The 12,204-nt window shown below is 38.1% G+C and overlaps 1 protein-coding gene and 1 long non-coding RNA gene across 3 annotated transcripts in view; one reads left to right on the top strand and one right to left on the bottom strand.

Annotated features, from left to right (window-relative positions):
• Positions 1-12,204, top strand: part of LOC113968064 — a 53,413-nt gene that overhangs the window by 16,652 nt on the left and 24,557 nt on the right. The window contains exon 4 of the long non-coding RNA XR_003534359.1: positions 11,595-11,756. This is a non-coding gene — a long non-coding RNA (uncharacterized LOC113968064). The remainder of the gene's footprint in view (positions 1-11,594; positions 11,757-12,204) is intronic.
• Positions 1-12,204, bottom strand: part of SHISA9 (shisa family member 9) — a 175,458-nt gene that overhangs the window by 140,578 nt on the left and 22,676 nt on the right. The window lies entirely within an intron of this gene.

Here is a 12,204-nt window from a genome sequence, read left to right as displayed (position 1 = left end):
CCAGGTGTTATTAGGTACCCAAGGGTAGAAATAAAGGTCTTCTGGAAACAAGTGACCTGTAGCAAAATTGTTCACAACTTTTCTTTCCTCTCTGGTAATATTGAATTCCCGTTTGCAGTGGGTTTTGAAACTCACTTGTGAATATTCTAAATTGTTACTGAGCACCCTCTTTAATACAACCAACACATCCATGAGCTATATAAACCTGACCTGCTCATGTAGTTCTGTCTTCAGTCCAGCCTGGGAAAGTTGGGGTCTTTTCCTCACAAAAGAATAATGGATTTAAACATAATGACAACTGGCAGCCCCAAGTTCTATGACAGCTCTGGCAGCCAGGGATTACTGAGTCATGGGGGTGTTCTGGCCACTCACCTGCTTTCCCAGAAATGCCATCTCCAGCTGCAGGAGCACAGTGACACAAACCCATGGGAATGGACCTGAAACTGTGCCCACAGAATCCACAGATTCAAGGAAAAATAATAAAAGCCTTCAAATTAGTGTACTTTGAAAAAGAGAGCTGACTAATAGGATTACAAGCTCAGCATACTAGAAAGCATAAAGCCACTTATAAAAATTTTAGGAACTGAAGGCGAGCCTTCTAACTTTTTCCTATAAGCTGTTAAATAATTTATTTATTTTATGTAGCAGCTATGCAAAGTTGTTAAATAATAATCAGTGGTCCCAGTCTGCTCAGCTATCTGACATGCCTGAATTATATATTTTACTGGTATTGTGGGCATTTTCTGTAACAAGGACAGTCCACGGAAAAGGGAGAATTGAAAAGCTGTCTTAAAATTGATTAGTTTTAGTAACATTAAGCTTAAGAACACTGCAAAAGATAAGAGTTTTGAATTCCCAGGAAAGGCACACAGTGTTACAGTACCACTAAAAGGGAGCAAAGAGCCTATTAGCAGCAAGAAGTGTCTTATTTTTAATGTGCACTTTCTTTACTTTACACAATGAAAAAATCTTTTCTAAAATGCATGTTATGACCGTGCCTTGGTAACTTCTCTGCAATCTAATGAAGTTCATCTTTTGAAGTCCAAGGAGGATAATTTTCATATAAATTTATATATAAATCTATGTGCGTGTATGCACACCATTGAAGTACATTTGGTGATTTAATATCTTTTACACAGCTAATAAAAAGAGTATCAAGTAGCTTTATATATATTAAAAAGTAGTATAATATGCGAGAACTTTTTGAGCCTGCAAGGCTGAAAGAAAAGACAAAAATAACCAAAAAGACCAAGTTTGCATCTTCCAAGGTAAAAGAAAGCAAGGAGAACAGTTTCTTTATGCATGGGCTCCACAGCAAGGGCACTATTTACTTCTTTTCAGTGTGTTCTGTGAAAGTTTCTGATGAACAAACTGTTGTCACACAGGAATGTACAGCCCTCGTGGTCCTTTCTCAGGCCTGCATCTCCATCACTGGTACTCTGTTGGCTGTAACTAAAAGGTCATTGACCGTGAAAGAAACATCACTTTGTTTCCCATTCATTCTTTTATGCCTTTTGGATTGAAACCTCATTTCTATTGACCACTATTTGGATGATTGTTAATGTTTTTCAGTCAGAAAAAACAGGGTATTTGGGGGATTTTATAGCACAATTTTTCCTGTACCTGCCTCGCAGAGCCCCTGGGAGAATGAAGAAAACCACTGCATGGTAGGCAATTTATGCATATACTGGGAATTATTTATATTGAAAGGTTTCTAAGCCAATATCAGAAAATTAAGGGAGAAAAAACCCACAAGCATCACATTGCTGTTGTTTGTTCCTCATGTTGTAGACAAAATAAACTACTTTATTCAAGGCATAGAATGAAAACAATTATTTAAAATCCCTGTGAGGGCAAGAAACATTGTTCATTTGGCTATGTCCATCAGTCAAGAACTTGTAAAATACTGGTTCACATTACTAAAACAATGAAGAGATTAAAGTTTTATTAGGCGTGTTAGGCTGGCAAAACAGAAAAGATGACTGTAAAACAAACTGATTAAATTAAACACCTTTGATTAGCTCTTCTAGGAGGAATTACTTGCTTAGTCTGTTCTGTCTGTATAGATACAGGGAGAACGTGGGATTAACACACAATTTCTTTATCCCTTCACAACTTCTCTTGGTATATTGAAATATGGGAATGGATTTGCTTTGTTTAATTCTGGGCTATTGGGAAATCAGTAAGAAAGGAAATTAGAGGTCCTTAAAGAACCTAAGAGTCCTTAAGGAAATAGCCATTAATTTAGGGGTGCCCACTTCCTGCCTACAATCTGATTAGCAGGCTTATTTCTCTCGTATTTCAAGCCCAGAAGAACACTAAATTGTTAAAAACAAAGCCTGTGTCTGCAGAAGAAATATGATGCCTGCAGCTAAAAGTGGAGGGATGCCAACAGAAGAGCTTGTTCACGGCCCCAAGCTGTACCTGGCTGCCCCTGGGGTCTTCCAGCCCCCTTTTGTGAAGCCACACTGAGGGCTGGATGGGGGGAACTGGTCTGGCTTTAACTACAGATACAGAGGTATTTTGCAAAGTTATTTTAAAGTCATTACAGTCTCTCAGTCTGAGTCAGAAGTGAAGCAGTGATGTGATTGCAGCTGGGGGAAGGAGGAGGGGGACACTCTTCAGTAAAGAGGCAGGAAAAGGCAATGGCCAGAGGTTGAAACGAGCACACTCCGAGCAGTGTTTCTGCTGAAAATATCATCTGGTGACACCACAGCCACAAGGAATAGAAGGATGTAACTTGCCTGAACCACGAGCTTCCTGGGATATCCCTGAAGCATGTGGGTCATTGAAGTCTTAAAATAAATGGGCCAGGCACACATACCATGCACAGTTTTAATATTTTTTGCCAGGTTTCTCTTTTTGTGTTAAGGGATGGTGCAAAGGAGCTACTGTGGATTGTCATAATCACAGGGCTGTGGAGGAGGGTGTGGTGTCTGGCAGGTACAGCAGTCATGAGACAGCTGGAGCAGGGTGGGAAACCTTGAGTTTTACCTGTCCAAAAAACATAAGGACTGCAGGATGTATGAGAGGGTAGTTTTGAGGGACTTGTCAGAGACCCAGAGCACCACACTCTGCTGCAGTCTCATGGCAGGATGATGGAAACGGGTGACTGCAAAACCTTATGATCCGCAATAAAGATGGAATGACCCAGTAGCAGAAGCAGGGCAGTAGCAGGGCTGCTCGTCACCCCTGAGTCATCACAACATGATGCTCTCTTCTTACGCAAGAAAATAATTTGCCCAGTTAACGATTCTATCATGCCTTTAATAAAAGAGCAATAACTAAACCTGTGGGTGGGCTGTAAATGGAAGACATACTCTATCTCCTCACAGCCCTCAACAAAATCTACACCAAAAGCAAAGTTCTGCCTAGCTTTGCAGGAGAAGTTGGAGAAGAAGCACTCACAATATCAGCAGGATGGCATTATTAAACCCAGCTTAAACACTGGGTGTTTTACTCCTAAAGTCCATTTTCCTACTTCAGCTCAGCTTCTCTCCTAATTTGACCTACCTCATACTGAACAGCTTTTTGGTATGGGTATCACTGGCACCTGCTGAAAGGGGTCCCTGCACACTCCCTGTGAGCCAGCAGCAGTTCTGCAGGGACCTCTGGCCAAAGAGCTTATTTCTTGAAAAGCACTGGGCAAAAATGGAAGTGCTTTGGGCGGAGACATTCAGCGTATGGATTATGTTCACCATTGCCATATAATATGGAATTAGACGTGCTGAAATATGTTTGGGTTACATAAAGTTAACTCACAACAATATTCTGCTGAAATGTTAGTGATTCATGGGTTTATTTTTTAAAAAAAGCTGTGATCAGTTCCTGTGAAGTAGAGGATCTGCCAGCTAATCTTAGAGGTCTATGTCTGAAGTTCATTTGACTATTGATTTTATTAGAAACGGACTTGCTACAGACTTTCTGAAAGTCTCTTAATCATTTGAGAAACATTTGTGCCTCTTCACTTTTGTAATTCTTCTGATATTACATATTGAAAACACTATCGTGACCTCTGTAGACAAAAACAATTAATTGATAATGTCACAGGTGTAATAAACTATAGCCATAAAGTTGTTGAGAAGTACGTGGTATATGACCCTAAACTGCTTATTTGATGTTCCTATTTATGTGATTATCCTGCTGCATAAAGTCGGTATAAAAACATTGTTTTGGAAATATGTTTAAATCCACTGATCATTCATGAAATGCAATTATTCACTGTTTTTGACTCAAACAATTCATTGTACAATACATTACATTTTAAATGTATGTTGGAATAATAGGCTATATTTGTTGTATTCATTTGTGTTTACAAAATCAAGATTGGTATAGTGCAAATGATAAGATTTTGAGACTCAAAACACGCTTTCTAATTGTGTCTGAAACAGGCAGCATTGCTGTTGCTGACTTGTTTAGTTCCCCAATGAAGTTGCTTTTAAAGATGTCAGAACTGTGGCAAACAGGCTCTAGTATGTCTCCAAAATTCGGACAGAAATTTCTGATTCAAGTAGAAAATAATGAATACCACTCCCCTAAAGTTCCCCATCCAAACAAAGAGCTAAAAGGACCATGCACCATATGCTACACAGCCCTTATGCTTTACATTTCCAAACATGACATGATGTACAATGAAACTACTGTTCAGGCCCTCAACAGGCTTGGGATTAAACACAATTCATGTCAGGAAACTAAGTAAAAATTAGCTCATCTCCTAGATGGGGATAGCCCAGACAAGGAGGTCATTCCTCCAGGGAATGGAGAGAATAAAAGGAAATTTGTGGTTACATGATACAAAGGTAACAAAAACTACTTTGCTCTATGTGGCTGGTACATAATTTTGGATAGTTGCCCAAAATTGGCACTGGCTGTAGTCCATTTTTTTAAAGCTTCAAGCAACATTGTGGGATTGCAAATTTATTTGATTTTGAATTCAGACAGCAGGAGAGAAAAGAAAACTAAGGGCCAGACAAACTGTAAATAAAAAATAAGGTAAACCTGTCAATATAATCTGAGAGATCTTACATACAGCTTTTCCTGTGAATTCACTGCACATTCATCCCACACTCTGAAAAAGTCAAAAAGCCATGTCACTAGATATTTTAAAAGTACATGGAGTGTACATTGAGTTTTTACGTGATATATTACACTGACTAGAGCATATGCTTTGGAGGAAAGAAAAATACAAGAGTCAGATCAGAAAACGTATTTTTAGTTTTGTCTCATACCGAGGACTTGGTTAATTTTGTATTTTTTCATTGTAGCTAAGTGGAATGGAAGAGGGAAGGATACCAAAACCCTTAAAAAATTGTATTTCACTAACAGAGAATAGTTTGTTTGGCAGGGGTGAGAGGTGCTTACAGTAACCTGTATATAGTTATTGGTCTGAAAGCTGTGTAGAAGTAAACTTAATGACTTGCAAGAAAAAGAAAAGAAAAAATAAGCCAGAAGCAATCCTATTTATTCATTCCTTTCCAACAATTTGATTTGTTCCTGTAAAAGTATGCTTTATTTTGCTGATCTTCCATTAATCTCTATTTCTCTTGGTAAATAAATGAATTATATAGTTTCCTCATATTTAAATGTCAGAGGCAAGGCAGATTTTAAATCACTTCCTATGCCATAAAAGGTCACATGAATTTGAGTTTGACATAATTGAGAGCATCTGACTGAACTATTGAATAATACTTTTTCACACATGTGTGCTAATAGCTTCAAGCAGCAGTGAACAATTCTTTACAAGTTTAGGGATTTTGATTGTCCTTCTGATGGAAGACTAACCTAAGGGGCCTTGGTGTTTAAGACACATTTCTCAGTGACGAGGATAGTTGATATGTTACCACTAGGCATTTTCAGTGTTTGGGTTGTATTTCATGAAGTTTCTCATCTCAAAAATGTTCATTTGGTCATCTCATCTGTGTTTTTAAGTGAACTTCTTGTGGAAGATTGTCCACCAAAGCAGGTGTAAGCAGTTTTGTTTCCCTCTAAAAGTCTGGTTTCTAGCACTTCAGATGTTATATATTAATGCCATCACACACCATAACAAGAAAACTACACCCTCCTGAAATAAAAAGGTCAGCTTTCTATCTGTAAACATACTAAAATGCCCAGGGAAGACATCAGACTGCAGTTCCCTGTTCAAATCTGTATCAGCAGAGACACTTAACAGAAATGCAACCTTCTCTCCTGTTCAGCCTGCAATACATCCTTTCAGGTATGGAAGGATACATTTCAGAGCTATAGCAATTACTTTGTACAGTGAACTGTGCCCAAGAAGGTTGGTGAAAATACCTGTCAAAGCAGGACAGGGAGTCTCTTGCAGAAGCAGAGGACTGAGCAGGGACAGGGCTTTAGAAGTCACTGCTCCTGGAATTCTGCCCTTCCTCCTGAAAACCCTCCACAATGCCACATGAGTTATGACAGTGATGTGGGCATAAAGTAGATATTATATTAGTTCCTTTTATGTAGGAAGCTGAAAATTATCTGACTCAAGACAGCTGCCTTGACTGCTTGGACTTAATAGATTCCCTGATCAGGCAGAAAGCTGCAAAGAAAATGAGATTCAGGAACTTGCAGTGGTGCAAGGAGATGTCACTTGCATATAAGGAATGTGCACAGATAATGTTTTCATGGCACTGACTGTCTCAGGCTTGATCAAAAGCTGCTAATCTTAATACACCTCTTTTCCTTGACTTCAATGAGCTTTGGATTGGGCCCTTTGAGAGCAGATATAAGCTAAAAATATTGCAGTGCCAAGACTGTGTAAAGTCAGGAGAGAAATATGATCAATTTTATCATTATAATACTCAGCAGTTTGTAAACTCATTAACATTTGCAGGGAACATGCTGTTTTACCTGTGACCTATAAATTCTGGAAAGCTCAGGAGAATTGCCACTCCCAGAAGTGTGGATGGCAAAGATATTTTGGGGGAAGCATGATGGAGCCAAGTGGCATGGTTTAATTGAAGTTGCTATGGGATGCCATGACAAGTCACTATACATCTAAACAATGGCAGAGATTGCACAGAGTGGCTTTCAGGTTTATGAAATTCTATAAGAAAGTGGGAGTCAGGTTAGCCAGATATTGCCCACAAATTAAAACACATTTCATACATTAGGGTCCATTTATAGCAATAAGAGGGTGGATGATACTAATGTCCCCCATTCCAACTATGCTAAATGTTGTTTCAAACCTGCATGTGCTGAGGGGAAAAAGTATAAATTCTAGGTTAGATCAGTAATATCAGATGCACAGGGATCTCATGTAGGCACTAGAAAAATATTGGAGGACAAAAAAAAAAAGGATATAACAAGCATGAAGCTATTTACAGACTGAATAGAGAATTGTGAATCTTTAGCTGCAGCAAAATGCTTTGGAGACTCAGCAGCCATTGTCTCATGAGAAAGAAGAACATATACAGTGCTTGAAACATTTTTATATGAAAAGAACCTTTCCATTAAGATTTTTTTTAATAGTAGGGGTTTACCAATATGTCAAGATTTTAAAAATAATAAAATTAAAGAATGCTGCTGTCTTTTTTTTTTTCTGAGTTGTAAATCCATATCACTGTGTTTGTAGGATATACAGCTCCTTGCCAATAACAACTGTCCATAGCTAAAGGAAAACTTTAAGAGTCTTTTGTGTTTTCTCAACAAACATCCTAGTTCTGTATTTTTTTCAGTCACAATGTGTTTTACAGCAGCCTCAAAGCTCTGTCAGCCATCCTGGCTCCTAGAGAGTTAAAGCACTACCAAAGCACTACTTGCAGTTGCTGTTACAAGGACAACTTCAGTGATTCCCTGTTCTTCCCTGGTGCTCACTATAGTTCCTAAAAAGGGTGGCACAGCCATTTTAGGGAACTTCTGGCTAATGGCACCCAAGTTCCTCGCCCTTCTCACCCCAAGCCCTGCAGCTGGGCAGGAATGGACCTGGCAATCTTTTCTATGTTTTGTATCTTGTATGTTACAAAGAATGGTCTGTGTCCTGGCCAAGACCAAACTAAAATATTATGGAGCAAAGTAAAAGTGACAGTTGCCTGCTGGTTGTGTGCAGAGCTGTGGGAGACAGGTGTAACTGTGGTTTGCTGCAGTGGTTATGTCAACATGGTGTTTGAAGTGCATTTGTGTAGGCAAAATCCAGACACGAGACACCCCAAATTAATGCCAATGATAATTGTGCCATCCCAAACTACCACAGATTCACTGTTTGTGTTATGCTATGGATATGCTACATTTTCTATAGAACTACCAGTATTAATGGATCACTTCAACATCTCTTAAAAAATTAATTAGAGCTGTGATCCAGCCTGTACATCATTTATTCTCTATTATTCAGGAATCAGAGTAACTACTGAAAATTCTAAAAAATTATTTTACTCTCAAGAGACAAAGTATTAATCTGTTTATATCAGGCTGGCAAATGCTATTAGAAGATCAAGTTTAGAAATATCAGAATAGATTTCCTGGAATAATTTGGCAAAAGGCATGTGAATTGATGCAGATATTCAGGAAATTAACTGATATCCTGAATAGCACTGGCATATATGCAAAAGGAATGCATTTGTGTGCATATCTTTACCTACAGAAACAATAAAATACAGACAATAAAATAGCTTTGAAAAGGTAGCCATGTCTCTCTTAATTTAGCTCTTGGCTTCGCTTGCTGAAACTTCCAAATGTGCAGCTGGGGGAAGGGAGAAACAGGAATTTCTGATGTAGACATTTGTCCAGTAGGAACTAGATGGAACTGCCAGCTTATTACACATGGACCATTGAACACCAAGCAAACACTACTCTCTCCCTCCTGCACATTTGCAGTGTCTGTGGATTTCCTCATATAGTTACTTATCCTATTAGCTTAAGGGAAAAGCTCTAATTGCATTCACATGGAAGCAAAATTTTCAGTATATGCTCTTTCCATTACTGTTCTTCTCCTTTTTCCCAGTATCAGTTAGGGTTTAGTAGAACTCTCAGGATTATGAGCATATTTTACATTTTCTGGTTTGCATTAATATATGATACCAAAGCAAGTAAAGAAAATATTAAACAAGTATTTATTTTAAAAAAACCCACAACTGTCACTAAAGTATGACCTTTGATACAGAAGAACAGCAGAAGTTTGGCTTCACAGCCCCCATGCTGATTATAGGAACTGCTGGGTGAAACTATAGGACTTGGATATTACAGGGGCTGTCTGTAGAGATCATAGATCTAATAGAACTAATCTCTTCTTTAAAAGCTATGAACACACTCAGCCCATGTGCTAAGAGGAGGTCAGAGATGGAGCTTGGCCAGTGTGAGCATATTGCTGTGGATCACTGTTCTGCCTGGCCACTTTTCCCTTTTTTCCTCCCACAGCGAGGGAGCTTGGATACCACTGAGAATGCTTTAACACAAGGCATGTTGCAACAACAGGAGAGAAAAGGGAGAGCAGAGACACTCCACCTTCCAGATAGCCAGGTACTCTGTCAGTCTGTCACAGTAGTAGTTCCCCCAAGTAACAATTCAGTCAGTCAATAAAGTCTCTATTTAAAAGACCTCTGGTTTTCTTCCATAAGACCGAGCGTACTCATAAAATACGCATTTGCCAATAACTCTCAGCCCTGTTTGTAGCAAGTCTGACACTATTAAGACACTGGGAAACTTGTTTCTTTTCAGATTATTTAGTGCTCAAAGGCTTAGAAATCTAGTGACAGATAGTTTAGGCTGCAAACTTACAAACTGGCCACAGTTACGCTCACTGTGACTGTATATAAACAGGGAACCACATGTGACAAACATCACATTCTATTTCTTCACCATCCAGTCCCTTAAGGTTGAGGGTTTTTTTCGTACAGCAGTAAGTTTTTGTCAATGCCAGTGTCCACTTCAATAGAAGGAGTTTTTCATACACTCAGATTTTATATTTGATTTTTGAACCACCAATGCTAACTAAGCTAATTTCTTTAGTGAATTGCATGAAAATTAATAAATTACCCTGAGTAACCATTTTACATTTTTTAATATTTTAATACTCTTATTTGAGGCTTTAGAGGTATTAGAAAACTTGGGGTTCTTCCCCTAAAATGAACTTCTGATTAGTACCAATTATTAATTCTTTCAGAGTGTTTATTTTAATAACTGTGTTAACCTGGAGCTCCAAGAAAACTAGAAAGTGTTCTCTAGTCTGCAACTGTAATGATGGCAAACTGCCAGGATGTTTGTGACCTCTAGAAGTCCTTAAGGTTTTCATCAGCATTTCCTTATCCCCAATACTCTGTTGTTTCTGTTTTAAATTACATCTCAGCATCTCCAGAGTAGGTAATAATGTTAATGTGATACAACAGATTGTTACAAGCTTCCTCGGATTATGAGATGGGAATATCTTGATTATGAAAACAATGATGGTGTTTATTGTATTATATTTCTGAAATTATTATTATAGTATTATGCTGGTACAAATTATACTGTTGCATCTCAAGCATACTTATTTAAAACACAGTGGATGGAATTCAAAGACTGTCAAAGACAATGAAAGACAATACCTGACTCTCCCTGGTTTTGTGTCAGGATCAGAATGCTATTGTAACCTTCACATTATGTGGCACTAAATCCTAAGATCAGAAGACACAAATTTCTTGACTTTTTTGTGCCTGTAGAGTTAATAGGTACCATAATTACAAAGAATTGTAAATAATGGGTGCAAAGCTCATGAAAAGAGCTTGTTGCCACTGCTGAAATACATTTGTTTGCTACAGAATGTGCAGTGGGTTAGTACAGGGAATCTTGTAACTGTGGCTACAGATAATAATAGAAAATGTATCTCTCAGAAGGAACTTTTTGTTTCTATATTCATATAAAGGTTCTTTCCCTGCTAATACTTAAAGGCAAGGTGATAGCAAAATGAGGATTGCTTACAGAGCTGGGGAAAAAAAACGTTGTGTTACTCTGCATTTACCCTTTTGATCCAGTGTTAATGCTGCACTGAGAACATAATGTGCTACATGTTACATATTACATAATACATGTGGAGGTATATATATTAATATATTTGCTATGTATACTGTGGCAGCTTACATGCACTTTACATGTAAGTGGCCTAAATTCAGAAAGTTGAAGTGGAATGTCATATTCCATTGTAGAACACATAAAGTCTTGCACTGTCCTGAAGTGATAAAATAAAGTATGTAAGAAAATGCAATTATTTGTTTAAAAACCCCACATTTGTTATTCTAAGCCAAGTAGCACAACTTCAAGCTTTTAAAAATTCATAACACTTGGTGTTGCTAGAGTTGGTGTTGAAGCTGAGACAAACATATGCTGTCTTTTCCCATATCACCTTTATAGATCCTTATGCTGCAATGACATTTTAATTGTAAGTTGTTTTCTTCCATTCATTTAAAGTGTTTTCATGGGTTTTTTTAATTAATGGTGACGTCTAAACAAATATGATTTTTTTGTGTAAGTTACAGAGCATTACATAAATTTGCCTATTGGTGAGCACTTCCAGAAACCCATGTCAGGTATTAGCTATTTCATTTCATCTCTTTTGGCAGTATTTTTCCAGGATAGTTGCCTTGTCACTAACTGTGGCATATCTTCATTACAACTGTCAGGCACAGAAAGGCAGAATCACAAACATGAAGGCAAGAACAGCTTTGATGGGCAAGAAAGAGATTGAGAGAGAAGGAGTGCTGAAAAAATGGCATCATCCACTGGATACTCCTCGGGGTGTGGAGAATGAGACTTTGCCTGGACTGCTTTTGAGTCACAGTTGGGTAAGTCATTAAGTTATTACTATTGCATATATGATGAGATTGGTTTTCAGACTCATTTTTGCTTACCCATTTTCTGATATTATTTAACTGTGGCTTAAAGGAAAAAATATAATATGGTTATCATCCAAAGCTCTACCAAACGAGTTAAGCTGATAGAGTGTCAAAATTCAGTGCAGGTACTTTTACCCATGGGGTAAAATCTGTTCTGCAGGTCCAGCTCTGCTCTGAAAGTTTGCTGGGCTATGTAGGCTGCTCCAGGTGTTCCACACTACCTAGTTCTGAAATTTTGAATCTTTTTTGAAAAAAAAAAAAAAGAACCTCCAGAGCATTTTAAGTCAAACCCACTCTCTCTGTGTGCTTTCTGACATCTTCTTTGTGAAATGAGGCTCTTCATTGTCATCTCCCTTTGACAGCTTCTCTCATCCTGTATGTTCAATACATCCACTCT

The sequence above is a fragment of the Neopelma chrysocephalum genome, unplaced genomic scaffold, assembly GCF_003984885.1.
Source record: "Neopelma chrysocephalum unplaced genomic scaffold, ASM398488v2 Primary Assembly neopelma1_65c, whole genome shotgun sequence".
Lineage (NCBI taxonomy): Eukaryota > Metazoa > Chordata > Aves > Passeriformes > Pipridae > Neopelma > Neopelma chrysocephalum.
This window is presented reverse-complemented; position numbering and strand designations above follow the sequence as displayed.